This window comes from Cetorhinus maximus, chromosome 5, assembly GCF_964194155.1.
Source record: "Cetorhinus maximus chromosome 5, sCetMax3.hap1.1, whole genome shotgun sequence".
Classification (NCBI taxonomy): Eukaryota; Metazoa; Chordata; class Chondrichthyes; order Lamniformes; family Cetorhinidae; genus Cetorhinus; species Cetorhinus maximus.
The window spans coordinates 10781651-10796605 of record NC_135883.1 but is presented as its reverse complement, the minus strand read 5'-3'; positions in this window follow the sequence as shown (position 1 = coordinate 10796605).

Below are 14955 nucleotides of genomic sequence, written 5' to 3'. Positions count from 1 at the left end.
AGTGCCTCCACCACACTTCCAGGCAGCGCATTCCAGACTCTAACCACTCGCTGTGTGAAAAAGTTTTTTCTCACATCACATTTGCTACTTTTGCAAATGACTTTAAATCTGTGCCCTCTCATTCTCGATCCTTTAATGAGCAGGATCAGTTTCTCCCTATCTACTCTGTCCAGCCCCTCATGATTTTGAACATCTCGATCGATTTGATAGACTTCTCCTCTCCAAGGAGAACAGTCCCAATCTATCCAATTTATCTTCATAACTCAAGTTTCTCATCCCTGGAACCATTCTTGTAAACCTCTTCTGCAGTCTCTCCAATGCGATCGCATCCTTCCTATAATGTGGCGCCCTGAGCTGTACACAATGCTCCAGCTGAGGTCTAACTAGTATCTTACATAAGCTCAGCATAATCTCCTTACTCTTGTACTCTATGCCCCTACTAATAAAGCCTGTATGCTTTATTAACTGCTCTCTCTGCCTGTCCTGCCACCTTCAATGATCTATGCACATATACACCCAAGTCCCTCTGCTCCTGCACCCTCTTAAGAATTGTACCCTTTATTTTATATTATCTCTCCATGTTCTTCCTACCAAAATGCATCATCGCACACTTCCCTACATTCAACTTCATCTGCCACCTATCTGCCCACTCCATCTTCTGAAGTTCTATATTGTCCTCCTCACAGTTTACAATGCTTCCAAGTTTCGCATCATCTGTAAACTTTGCAATTGCACCCTGCACACCTAGATCTAGCATATTAATATATCCCAGGAAAGGCAAGGGTCCCAATACTGACCCCTGGGGAACTCCACTACAAACCTTCCTCGAACCCGAAAACTATACAATGACCGTTACCCTCTATTTCCTATTACTCAGCTGATTTTGTATCCACGTTGCTACTATCCCTTTTATCCCATGAGATATGGCTTTTCTCACAAGTTTGTTGTGTGGCACTGTATCGAATGCCTTTTGAAAGTCCATGTACACCACATCAACAGCATTACCCTCATCAACCCTAGAGTCATAGAGGTCCACAGCACAGAAAAATGCCCTTCGGCCCATCGAGTCTGCACCGGTCAAACAAGTACCTAACTATTCTAATCCCACTTTCCAGCACTAGGCCAATAGCCTTGTTTGCCATGTCATCACAAGTGCACATCCAAATACTTCTTAAATATTATGAGGGTTCCTGCTTCAACCACCCTTTCAGGCAGTGAGTTCCAGATTCCCACCACCCTCTGGGTGAAAAAATTCTTCCTCACATCCTCTCTAAACCTCCTGCTCCTTACCTTAAATCTATGCCGCCTGGTTATTGATCGCTCCACCAAGGGAAAAGTTCCTTCTTGTCTACCCTATCTATGCCCCTCATAATTTTATACACCTCAATCATGTCCCCCCTCAATCTCTTCTGCTCCAGGGAAAATAACCCCAGTCTATCCAATCTCTCCTCATAACTAAAACTCTCCAGCCCAGGCAACATCCTGGTAAATCTCCTCTGCACTCTCTCTAGCGCAATCACCTCCTTCCTATAATGCTGATTCCAGAACTGCACGCAATATTCTAGCTGTGGTCTCACCAGCATTTTATACAGTTCCAGCATAATCTCCCTGCTCTTATATTCTATGCCTCGGCTAATAAAGGCAAGTATCCCATATGCCTTCTTAACCACATTATCTACCTGTCCCGCTACCTCAAGGGACCAGTGGACATGGACACCAAGATCCCTCTGATCCTCGGTACTTCCCATTCATCGTGTATTCCCGTGCCTTGTTTGTCCTGCCCAAGTGCATCACCTCTCACTTATCCGGATTAAATTCCATTTGTCACTGATCAGCCCATCTGACCAGCTCATCTATATCCTCCTGTAATCTAAAGCTATCCTCCTCACTATTTACCACCCCACCAATTTTCACGTCATCCGCAAACTTACTGATCAACGCTCCTACGTTCAAGTCTAAATCGTTTATATCTACCACAAACAGCAAGGGACCCAACACCGATCCCCGTGGAACCCCATTGGACACTAGCATCCAGTCACAAAAACACCCTTTGACCATCACCCTCTGCTTCCTGCCACTCAGCCAATTCTGGATCCAATTTGCCAAATTGCCTTGGATCCCATGGGCTCTTACCTTCATTATCAGTCTCCCACGCGGGACCTTATCAAAAGCCTTGCTGAAGTCCAAGTAGACTACGTCAAATGCATTGCCCTCATCTACATACCTGGTCACCTCTTCAAAAAATTCAAATTGGTCAGACATGACCTCCCTTTAACAAAACTCTCTCTGTTACCTATTCAAAAAACACCAGCAAGTAAGTGAAACACAACTTCCCCTTTAGAAATCCATGCTGTCTCTTTATAATCAACCCACATTTTTCCATGTGACTATTAATTCTATCCCGATAATTGTTTCAAGAAGCTTCTCCACCGCTGATGCGATAGTTGGCCTCCAATAGTGTCAATGTGACAAGGGTGTGGGGAAGCTCGATCGCATTCCAACTTCCCCTTCTCTTCAAGGAGTCAGCCAGGGGCCCTCAGGCACCCATAGGGTGGAGGATCAGCAGGTGCACACCCTGGGGCCATCCACCCAGGTGACTCCGGGAATGTCCTGCACACCCGAATCTCCTTTTCCTGTGACCCCAGCAAATCCAGCTGCACAGGCTGAGGAGGGCACCACTGCCATACAGCAGGACACCAAAAGCAGGCCGGGGCCCTCCAGGTCTCAGCTCTCCAGAGGACGCCCATCAAGGTCATCACAGACAGGGTGTAGCAGTCAGCAGGCTGCCTCCACCTCCACTGTGGATGTTGGGTGAGCACCAAGACATAGTGGCAGGGTTAGGAAGATTAAGAAAATGTAGTTGCACAACAGGTGTTAATCATTTGTACATAATGTTCACTTTGTTAATAAACTCCTAAGAATGTCTCCTTGCCTCTGGTTCCTTGTTATGGTGAGCAGTGTTCAGGTCACTCAGATGTGAATCATCAGTCCCTGCACAAGATAAAGACAGGTGCCACAGTCCAGGGCCTCTTCCCTGTGCTTTGTGCAACCTTCTCAGCACACTGATAGTGCACCTTCACAGTCACTGGACGCATCAGTCATGCCTGCACCTCAATGGGCTTATCATTGCTGCCAGGAAGTCCTTGGCTAACGGCGCAGAGTTCCCTTATTCTCCCTGTGTCTTCTCAGCACCTTTGGAGGTGCAGCTGCCCCCCATCTCATCAGCATCTGTGTCCGGTGACACTGTGGTCCTGAACGGTTCAGCTCACAAAGGATGCCTTAGGATCAGGAGAAGTTAAAATTTCCCCACTGCATCTCCATGATATGATTCTGTTCACAGAGTGCAAAGCGAACTGCCCTCATCCACACTGGAGTCAGACATTCACAGAGGCTGTGTGAGGATCTATGGAGTGTGCCCACTGCATGTCGTCATCACCCTCCTAGAATGGAGGGGCTAGGGGCATCCGCTGCGTCTCCGTGACAGGAGCCTTATCACAGAGGGTATGTGCACCGCCATCAGCCAGACTGGAGTCAAACATTCACAGATGCAATGTGAGGATCTATGGTGTCTCCTCACTGCATGTTGTCATCATTCTCCATGGATCTAGAAGCTATGAGGGCCTCCGAGTGTCTGGCCTCATCTGGCCAGTGTGATGGCCTCATCGCCATCATCTTCACCTTCAAGCACACCCCTACCCTCATCCCCATCAATGTCCTCCTCATCAGAGGAAATGTGCAACTCCTTCATCTCCTCCTCAGCCAGCTCTTCTCCCCGTTGCAGCACTAAGTTGTAAAGGGCAGCAGGTGATGATGATGTGTGATACCCTCTGTGGACTATATTGCACAGCTCCACCAGACCGGTCCAGGCACTGAAACCTCATTTTCAACATCCTGATCATTTCCTCCACCAGGTTGCGAGTTGCAGCACGAGCCTCATTATACCTTCGCTCTGCTGCAGTCTGAGCCGGCTGCACGGGTGTCATCAGCCACGTCCTCTGTGGGTAGCCCTTGTCCCCGAGGAGCCATCCCTGCAGCCTCTGGGGACCCTAGAATATGTCAGGGACCTGAGACCGACTGAAAAGATAAGAGTCATGGACAATCCCTGGAAACTGTGCGCACACCTGCAGGATGTGTTTGTGTTGGTCATTCAGCGAGTGGAAGCTCTTGCGGTTGACGTGGTGGACCATCTGTTGCCATGGAGATCTGAGCGCCATCTAAGTGCCATCAATGGCACCCTGCACCTGTCGAAAACCTGAGATCTGGGCAAATCCCAGTGCTCTTGCATCCTGGCTGTCTTCGTGCCGGGTGAAATGCACAAAGTTGTGTGCCCTTGCCAGGATGGCATCCGTGGCCTCATGGATGCATTTGTGGGTGGAGGCTTGTGATGTCCACAGAGGTCACCTGTGGAGCCCTGAAAGGAGCCACTGGTGTAAAAATGTGCGCTGCGGTCGCTTTCATGGCCACTGACAATGGATGCCTTCCATTTCCTCTTGGCATCAAATCCTGTAGCAGGCAGCAGCTGTGACCGACCAGTTCCCTGGACAGGTGCAGTCTTCGGCGACACTGATTCTCGATCATCTGCAGGAACGAAAGGCGGTGGCTACAGACCCTGGGTCTAGCTAGGTGCCGACGAGCAATGGCTTACTGTGTCTCTTCAGCAACGCATGTGGGAGCCCCAGCTGCCCCTTCTTCCTGAGGGTGCTGGGCCTCCCTCCACCCAGCCAGGTCCCTTTGTTGCTATCTTCTTCCTCGTCTCCGCTCCCTGGAAGCCATGAGGCATAAAGCTAGGTCACCAGGCTCCATGCTCCTGATGTACTCCTGAGGGTGACAGTGTTCAACCAATTGCCTGCCAGACATTAAAATGCCTCCTCTTTAACACAGACACTGTGTCCTCATGGCCATCCCTGGTCCTGGTGAACTGAAAAATGCTCAGAGACCATGAAGCCCTCAAGATCACGTGTCATTTCCAATAAAGAGTACGCTTCAATTCACTACATCTTCACTGCTATCCCATTGCTCCCCCAGCATTGTGTGAGGCAACAATGTGTACCCCCAGAGCATGCTCAAGGGCTCCATTGCCCGCCAGATATGACCATTTGGAATTAGCATTAGTGTTCTCAGCCGGTGTTCATGTGAGGGGAGGCACAGCACTGTATCTATACATTGAAAATAGAGTCTTGTGGCTGTGACACAGGCAACTACACAGTGAGAGACGCTCAGGGCTGTGGGTTCGAGCGCCAGGATAATAGCAACACTGAGAGGGCCAGAGTTCTGTCAACTTGATGTCGCAATGAGCTCACACTTATTGATCAACTTATTAGATGTACATTTGGAAAGTCGCAAATGCAGCTGCCATACAGGAGCACACACAAGCTTTGAGTATGGGCGCATAACATAAAAGCCCTGGCAGATGACAGAGTACATTGAGTTCCAGGATATAGGACCCTGCTCCATATGTTAATACATCTGTCCTTCGAAACAACACCTTCATCTTTCAAACATGCAGACGAGATGGGAGAACACTGCTGCCTCTATATTACACAGCCAAGAGTGAACATGACATGACCTGCAAAGCATGTGAAGGACGTGCCTTGTACAAGCACACTTAAAATTAAGGACAAGGCACCACTGATGTCAGAAATGATCTGAAAACAGCCAGACACTGTGGTGAAATGGAAGCAGACTACATAGACGAGATGCCCATGATAGCGACAGGTGCGTTAAGTGGGGGTTGGAACCATAGTGTCTCACCTGATGGACTGCAACACATCTCATCATGAAAAGGAGGCATACACAAAAGGAGATGTGGATTGGGTGATATTGTGTAAACAGTTGTGCACATTATATACTTGTGAACACCTGTGCCACTGTTGAAGTATTTGGCTTCCCTAAATCTAACACGATGTCTGGGTGCATCTCCGACGTCCACAGTGGAGTTGGAGGCAGCCTACTGACTGCTACGTCCTGTTGTCTGAATGAACTTGGAGGGCGTCCTCTGGGGGCTTAAGACCTGGCGGATCCCGCCCTGATTTGGGTGGCCTGCAGTGGGCCAGCTGCACCCTCATCAGTCAGTGGAGCTGGAGGTGATGGGGTCTAAGGAAGAAGAATTAGATTTGGATTGTCCGGTGACTCCTGGAGTCACCTGGGTGGACGGTTCCTGAGTGTCCAGCTGCTGCTCCTCCTCCCTATGGGTGCCTGAGGGCCTCTGGGTGACTGCTAGAGAAGAAGGGGTAACTGGAGTGAGATCGAGCTGCATGCACCCCTCTCCCGTTGACACTGCTGGAGGCCAATTATGGCATCAGCGATGGAGTTCAGCTCCCGCTACAGTCAGGACTGATGTCCTGGACCAAGGTGGCGGCTGTCATCCTACCAGCGTTGAGCTCGGTGCATTGGCATGATGGCACTATCACCTCGGACTGAAGGTGAGCAGACTCCTCCATTGTCCATTGCAATCGGAGGAATGCAGCTGACAACCTTTCCCGATGTTCCCGTGATTGTCGCTGCAGCTCCACCAACTGAGTTAGGACTCAGTCCAGATGCTCATCATCTGACTCAGGCTCAGCAGATTCCTTACCTCCAGCAAGTGCCGTCGACCTTGGATATCCCTCTCTCCGCCTGCTATGGACCAAATTGAGCGCTGTGCTCAACAGATTGTGACCCCAATCCTGCTCTAGATCTGGGTCCCACCGAGATGTGTGTCTTTGCGCTGGTGGAGGGTGTGGGTGAGCACTGTGACAGGCCTTCAAGGCTGTTTATTTTTAATTCCTCAACCGAGGTGTCCACTTGGTTGGAGCTGAGGACCTGGCTAGCTGAGGGCATCGGGCACTTGGCAGAGCTGGCAATGAAAGAAAGTAGAGATAATTAGTGCGTGGTAGCTGAGTAGGTTCATCATGTGGGTGTTTGCCACCAACCTCACAATTACCACAGGAACAGTCCTCATCCTCTCCGACCAGTTCAATAGCACAATTTTCGAAGGCAGTGAGGGCCTTGATGTCCGGCACTACAACCCCAGCCTGGGACCTCTCCTTTTTGTGTTGCATGATCTTGTCCTGCATAAAGACAGATGGAGAGCGTGTGTGCAAGGCTCATGCCAGAGTAGATGAGAAGGATGCCAGGCGTGTGTATGTGCTGAGTGGAGCCATGGATGGGATGAGGAGGTAGTCTCCAGAGGACATGAGGCTAGATGAATATGCGAGGGTGTTTGAGAGAGTGAGTGGTGAAGTCCCTTGAGCTGGCAGTGAGTGAGATGCCAATGAATGTGTGATGGGCTTGTGAGTGTGGGAGTTTAGAGTGATGAGGTGGTTGACTTATCCTGGTGGCACAGATGAGATCATTCATCCTCTTTCTGCACTGGATGGCTGACCTCTCCTGTCCAGGGTTGGCACTGATCCCGGCTGCCACCACCTCCCAAACTGGAGTGGTGAGATTGCTGGACCTCCTGTGGCCAAAGTAGGGGTAGAAGACATCATGGCAGGCCTCCAGGACATCCAAAAGCCGTTTCAGGGACACACCACTGGATCTGGGGGCTGCACGCTTCTTGGCTTTCAGGGCCATGTCTTCACCAAAGCAGTCTTGGGTTGCAAGCATTGAGAACTGTGAAGGCAGCTACAGTTTAAATACGGTGCCTGGAGTGGGAAAGTGGTGAGGTAACGGTGTGGTGGGTGAATCAGAGGCCACCTGCCAGCGTTACAGCGTGTTTACATGCCTGCATATATAATGAGATGGCAAGCAGACGATATGGCACGAAAACCCATCATTGTGGCTGGCTGGAAAAAAGCCAATTTTCGTGCCCACTACCGCACTCAGGGGAAATTCTGCCCTATGTCTTAAACTATTTATATTGAATCTCTGTAACTCCCTTTTTACAACTACAGATTTTACCCAACTCCAACTCCTAGTCTTCCTCTCCACAAGTCACAGTCCGGAAGGATTCAATCTCCCTCAGTATTCTTGGCGCTTAGGGAAGGCATCTTGGAGACATGTGGGGTTTCTTCTGCATCTAGTGGGACATCATCATCTGCAGAGTAGGACAGTACATTAGCAATATTGCTGGGAAGCTAAGTGGAGGTTGCAGGATGACTGAACTGCAAGGGCAGTGAAGATTCTTCAATGAAAGGCTGACCCTTCGAGAGAAGACTGAAGAGAATTGACCTTTGGACCTGCTGGGACTAGAAGAGAAGTACTCAGGACACTCTGAGGAAGTTAAACACACAGGGAAAGAACTTCAGAGGAAGAATGATCCTCAACTCTAGGGAAGACTGTCACAGCCACATCATTCACTGCTGCATCAGCGACTGAAAAGGCATTGACGATCCAAGGTTTCACTGAACTCAAATGAAGAAGGGAAAAACCAGCAAATTCCTGGAAGACTGTCAGGAAAAGAAGAAGAGATGGTTTCCCAGTGATATTTCAGGAGCACTGTCTAATTTCTGTAGGCAGTGGTAAGAGAGCCTTACTTCTCTCTGTGTGAGGCTGCTCCACTTCGGGCAACGGGCAGAATTGCTGAGAATATGGAGATAAGACAGCACCACCTTCTGTAAGGAGACACATTTCCTGTACATAATTAACTTGGAGATAAGATTGCTGTACAGGATTCTGCAGCTTTAGAAGTGCTAAAGGTTCTGTTGCAGCTTCTGTGCTGACCTCCAGCTCTGAAGAGAAGAAGGCTTTCGGCTGGGGCTGAAGTATGGGTGTCAATGGACTTTCAACCCTGGAAGGTACCAGCTCTTCCACAGTGTGACCCTCCATAGACTCCGACATGGGCTCAGGCAAGGTATCCTCTCTGGAAGGTTCTTCATGGGCAGCAGGAGATAGGCTAAGCAATACATTGGTCGTTTCAGTGTAACTAAGATTTAAATGTTGCTCAGCCACTAGAAACACAGCTGGCTCCTTGAAAAAGACAACAGAGACTTCACATGATGCGTCTATCAACTGGAAAGATGAATCATCCTCTCGGACCTCAACCTCCAAGAGATTGCAACAGTTTCTTCCTCCTCACTTTCTTCAGGTCCAGAGGTCATCATGGGGATGGTCGCTGTCTGTTGCAGTGCCTTCCGTATCTGTCACCCCAGGCCTCACTTTAAAATGATCTGAGAGATTCATAACTTCAATCTCCACCTGGGGAAAATGGTTTCACTGTGAAAGAAAGGAACTTGCTGCTGATTGCATAAACTTTCTCAGCTTCCAAAGGCTGAATTTCCATTACTTCTAAATGTAAGGTTGCAGATTGTTGCGTGAAAGACAATGAGTCGTTCAAATGGTCATCATCATCTGGTTTTTCCAGGATTCCTAGAAGTATGCCAGCATTATCACTCAATAAGGATGTACTTTGTGAAGAACATAGAGAGAATCAATGATCGGTTGCACCTTGGAGCTGAGGGAGAAATAATCCTGCCTTTAATTGGTAGATCTATGCTGCCTGGACCTTGTAATTTGATATCTGATGGATTAAGGGTCATTGGCTGAAGCCAGTCGAGATCATCTGCTAATATGTTAACAGCAGCTCCAGTATCAATTTTAAAAGTGGTTTCAAAGCCTTAAAACTCTTTCGAGTTATCAACAGTCACAGATTGCAACTCTTTTGAGTACATTCACAGTTCTTGGTTTCTGGGAGTGGGACATGAACCCACAACCTTCTGATTCAAAGGCGAGGGTGCTATGGACTGAGCCACAGCTGACACCTCTCAAAGCCTTGAAACTCTTTCGAGTTACCAACAGTCACAGATTACAACTCTTTCGAGTACAATCACAGTTCTTGGTTTCCAGGAGTGAGACATGAACCCACAACCCGCTAAGTCAAAGGTGAGGGTGCTATGGACTGAGCCACAGCTCACACCTCAAAGGGAAACTCTTTCGAGTTATCAACAGTCACAGATTGCAACTCTTTTGAGTACAATCACAGTTCTTGGTTTCCGGGAGTGGGACATGAACCCACAACCCTCTGATTCAAAGGCGAGGGTGCTATGAACTGAGCCACAGCTGACACCTCTCAAAGCCTTGAACTTGCACAAAACTTGTGCTGTAACTGAGCAGTGGTCTTGACTAAGCCTGTTAACTTCCCAGAGGACCTCTGTAGTTTTGTCTTTATCTTGATTTTCTATTTCTTGAATAGGTTTTGTGTCATGGGGCGGAATTCTGCCACCCCTCCCGTGGTAGGTTTCGTGGCGGGCAGGAGCAGAGAGTCCAGCAGGAGGCAAAAAAAATCAGAAACCCGCCTTCGTAAAAACAGGCCGCCATTCTCCTGACGATGCTTTCGTAGTGGGTCAGTTCTCCCGCCAACTAGTGACTCTGGTGCCATTTGCATTTTCATTAGCATGTCACGAATGGTCATTAAAACAGCTGCTCACCAGAATCTTGCCACGCCTTCCAATCTTCCATCGCGTCAGCGGGAAATTACCTCAGCCTCAAACCTGTTTGAAGAGGGGTGGTGTACACAACTCGGACCTCAGTTCGCCAGTAACTTCGAGGTGAGTGGAACATACCTGCCATAGCCCTGCATTGACCTTGTTGCGATGAACACCACTCTGCTGGGGCTGTAGGGTTGGACTACTCCTTCTCTTTGCTTTCATTGTCCTGAGGAACACCCTGTGCTGTGGTACTCATGCACTCCACTTTCAGAAACTAGCATTTCAACCAGTTGTAGACTGTGAGGCAAGAGGTCTGGCTGACAAACACGAGGGGGGCAATGGAAAAGGAAGGCTGTGGATGGCAGTCAGGAAGAAGGGTGAATATGAGGGGGACCTTCTGGGGTCACCCTCTAACCTCTTGTTGTCACCGGAGTGAGCAGGAGCCTTCATTGTGAGAGGACTTAAGTACAGGAGCAAGGATGTCTTACTGCAGCTGTACAGGGCCTTGGTGAGACCGCACCTAGAGTATTGTGCGCAGTTTTGGTCTCCTAGCCGAAGAAAGGATTTAGTTGCCATAGAGAGAGTGCAGCAAAGGTTCACCAGACTGATTCCTGGGATGGTAGGATTGTTTAATGAGGAGAAATTGTGTTGAGTGGGTCGGTATTCCCTGGAGTTTAGAAGAATGAGAGGGGATCTCATGGAAACGTATAGAATTCTGACAGGGATGGACAAACTGGATGCAAGGATGATATTTCCTCTGGCTGGGGGTCTAGAACAAGGGTCACAGTCTCAGGATATGGGGTAGGACATTTAGGACTGAGATGAGGAGAAACCTCCTCACTCAGAGGGCGGTGAACCTGGGGAATTCTCTACCACAGAAGGCTGCTGTGGAGGCCAAGTCACTGAATATATTTAAGAAGGAAATAGATAGATTTCTAGAATCATTAAGGGTATGGGGAGAGAACAGGAGTACAGCATTGAAATAGAGAATCAGCCATGACCATATTGAATGGCAGAGCAGGCTTGAAGGGCTAAATGACTTACTGCTGCAATTTTTCTATGTTTCTGATTTAAATTCCACCAGCTACCATGTTGGGATTTGAACCCTTGTCCACAAGAGCATTAGCCTAACCGCTGGATTACTAATCCAGCAACTTTACTGCTTCGCCACCATTTCCCCATGTTAGTTAATAAAACCGGCTGCCAGCCAGGTTATACTGCAGCAGGCTCCACCCTCCTGGCATGCTTCTCAACAGGGACCTGCCTGTTCCATTCCATTTTACTCATTTTGGAGAGGTAGTGCAGATGAAATGGGCTGAATGAAGGTCTTCTGTGCTCTAACAATTCTGTGATTCTGTGATTTCATGAGTGCTCTGCCCAATGGCTGGTTCATTGTCAGCTGATTTTACATGGTGGCTTTTGCCAGTGCTGGTTTGCCATGCCTTTCACCCTCAGGGGCTGGGTGAGGAGGAGGGTCCTAACTTTACATCAGCCGGAATAGGAATCAACCCGCGTTTTAGGCATTATCCTGAAACACACTCTCGCCATCTAGCCAACTCAGATAATCGGTCTAGGCCTGTTTATAATATGCAAATTAACCAAACCTATAAAATCAACTAGGATGAGACACAAATTACATGGTATATGCAACACAGAACCCAGGCCATCTGGCCTAAGAGACCTATGCCAGTGTTTATGCTCCACATAAGCTTCCTTCCATCTTACTTCATAAGTCCCAACAAAATATCTCTCTTTTCTTTTTCCCATATCTACTGATCTGGCTTCCCCTTAAATGTATCTATAGTATTGACCTCAACTGCTCTATGTGACAACACTCACCGCTGTCTGCGTAAAGGCATTTCTCCTAGTTTCCTTCTCGGATTTACGAGCAACTGTCTCGTAGTTACGGTCCCTAGTTTTGGCCCCTCCCCTCCACAAGTGAAAACATATTTTCGACATTTACCATATCGATCAACCCCTTCACAAATTTTCAAGACCTCAATCAGATTAGCCCTCAGCTGTTGCTTTTCTCAACAGAGCAACCCCAAACTTTTCAATATATCTTGATTGTCAATCTGTTGGTTCTGTTATCATTCTTGTAAATCACCTCTCCTACTACCTTTATGTGCATTTAGTAACAGGGGGATGGCTTTTTAGTGTTACAAATCTCAGATAGTATGACATTACTGCATACATGCTGCATTACAAAATTTATATGTTGAAAGTATTGCAAAGTTTTCTGCATTTGGTTAACATTGGTCAGTAACAGGGCTGAAAACATTCCTTAGCAGGGCAAAGGGTGTAAAGCTCGGGTGCTGAATGAGCACCAAGTTTGTGCAACGAATGATTATTCTGCAAATTTAGGATGTGATCAGACGTAATTAGGACCTGCCTGGTTCCTGGCTTCCCCCCACCCCCCCGGCACCGTTTGGGGGTAATTTTGATTGGGTGATAATGTAAATCGGATCAGTTGGCCATTGTACATCGTTTTTGATCTTAATTTTCATTGACTTCGGTGCAACTGCCAGTGTTCCACACTGTTTTGCTCACATGTTTATTGTGAGAGAGTGTTGGCTTGGAACATACCCTGGGAAATATTCATTCTTGCTGCTAAAAGCAAGTATCGTGTGTGTCTGCAAAAATGACAGGGGTTTCCTGCCCAGCTGACAATATATTTTAAAAAGCACCATGTGGGAAGTTACTTGATGTTAAAAAAAGAATTTGGAACAATGTTTTCGACATATAGTTCACCACTGGCTTCACCATTCATTGGGAATTTTTAAATATAATGTTTAACCGTTTTAATGTTAGCAGGAAGCATACTATCCCACTGGCTCTTTGGTAACTTCAAAATGTAATCGCCGTTTTTCCATCATTGATCAAAATTGAAACACATGTTCGAAGTTTCACTCGCCACAAATCAAGTAAAAGAATTTTATATTCAGTTCAATTATATTCAATATTCAAATAAAAGCACCTTTCACATCCTCAGGACATCCCCAAAAGCATTTTACAGCCAATCAAGCACTTTTTGATATTGTAATGTAGGAAATGCAGCAGCCAATTTGTGCACTGCAAGGTCCCAGAAATAGCAATGTAATAATGACCAGGTAAGTTGTATTTTCAGTGATGTTGGGTGAGGGATAAATATCAGTCAGGACACCAAGGAGAACCCCCTTCCCTGAACGGAGAAACCAAGCCTCAGTTTAACATTTCACCCAAAGTTGCAGCTGTAGCATTCTCTCAGTTCTGCATGACACGGAGCTGGTGATATTACCAAGTACCTTGGTTCTGCAATATTGAAAGTATATTTGTCTCAAGGTAATACCAGAAGTTAACAATAAGTGTAGTGTGTGGCATCAATAATGTACTCTATTATTTCTAAGCAGCATTAACAGAAAGCCACGTTAAGTAGAATTAAAGACCGTTTTCTTCTCATTCAACAGCAACTATGTGGTTGCTCCAAGTCTCCCAGAAATGGCGCTAAGGGCTATACACATCATCTGATAAGCATTGATAAAGAAAAACGCTGGCAGATTTCATCACTTATAAGGCATAAAGAAAGCCAGTCTCCTAAACCAGTCTTTCATTGGTCTGTCAGAAGACTGTAATTACTGAACTTCACATTCATTGTGTTATGCTAACCACAAATACCAGGATTTTACTTTACAAGGTTATTTGAGGAGAAATAATAAACAGTTATTGTAAACAGAATAGTAAGGCTTAAAAGAGATTTTGACCAGTTTCCTGGAATTTTTTATTTTTATTTTTCTTAGATAAATAATTGTTTGTTCGTCACCAAGTCAGGAAGGTGTTGTTTCATATATTCGTGGATAGCTGGATGGGCACTGAACAATGCAAGTGAGTATTAGTTTAATCGTAAAGGTTCCAGCATAAGATTAACTTGAAGCATGATCCAGTGAACTGAATTGTGATTTGATTTTAGTTCATTTATGTAAGGGCTTAAAACAATTCAGCCTGGTCTTCCTTTCTAACACGCGCACTGACAAAGTTCACATATTGATGATTTTGTTAGATCCTTCGAATCTAGACAGTAAAACAAAATCAATTATTTCCTCCTTAATTTATGTACGACGAAAGTTCAGTCCAGTGCAATATATCACCCATTAGTCTGAAATAAGTTACCAAGCAAAACCTCACCCCCCATCTGTAAAATTGTCTTCTTTATGTTTACAGGTTTTTTTTCACCTTTATGTTTTGTGATATTTTTTGCAGGAATGACAATCAGCATTACCCATTTGCAGCTCTTAATTCCCATGTTATTAAAAGTAAGGTGTAATTGCAGGCTGTGGAAGGGTTGATGCAGGCTTGTGCTTCCTATACAATTCACATTTTTTTTTTGCCCTGTTGCATGATGTTCGTATTGTGCCCCTGCAGAAATTATAGTATAATCGGTGAGTGAAACCACTCAAATAAGATTGGAAGACTGCCCAAAGGAGGAGTCTCATAAAATAAAGAACCTGTACTTACTTAGAACCTTTCTTGACCCCAGGACGTCCCAAAGCACTTTACAACTAATTAAGTACTTTTTTAAGTGTGGCCATCATTGTAATGTAGGAAATGTACAGCAAATTGGAGCACAACAAGC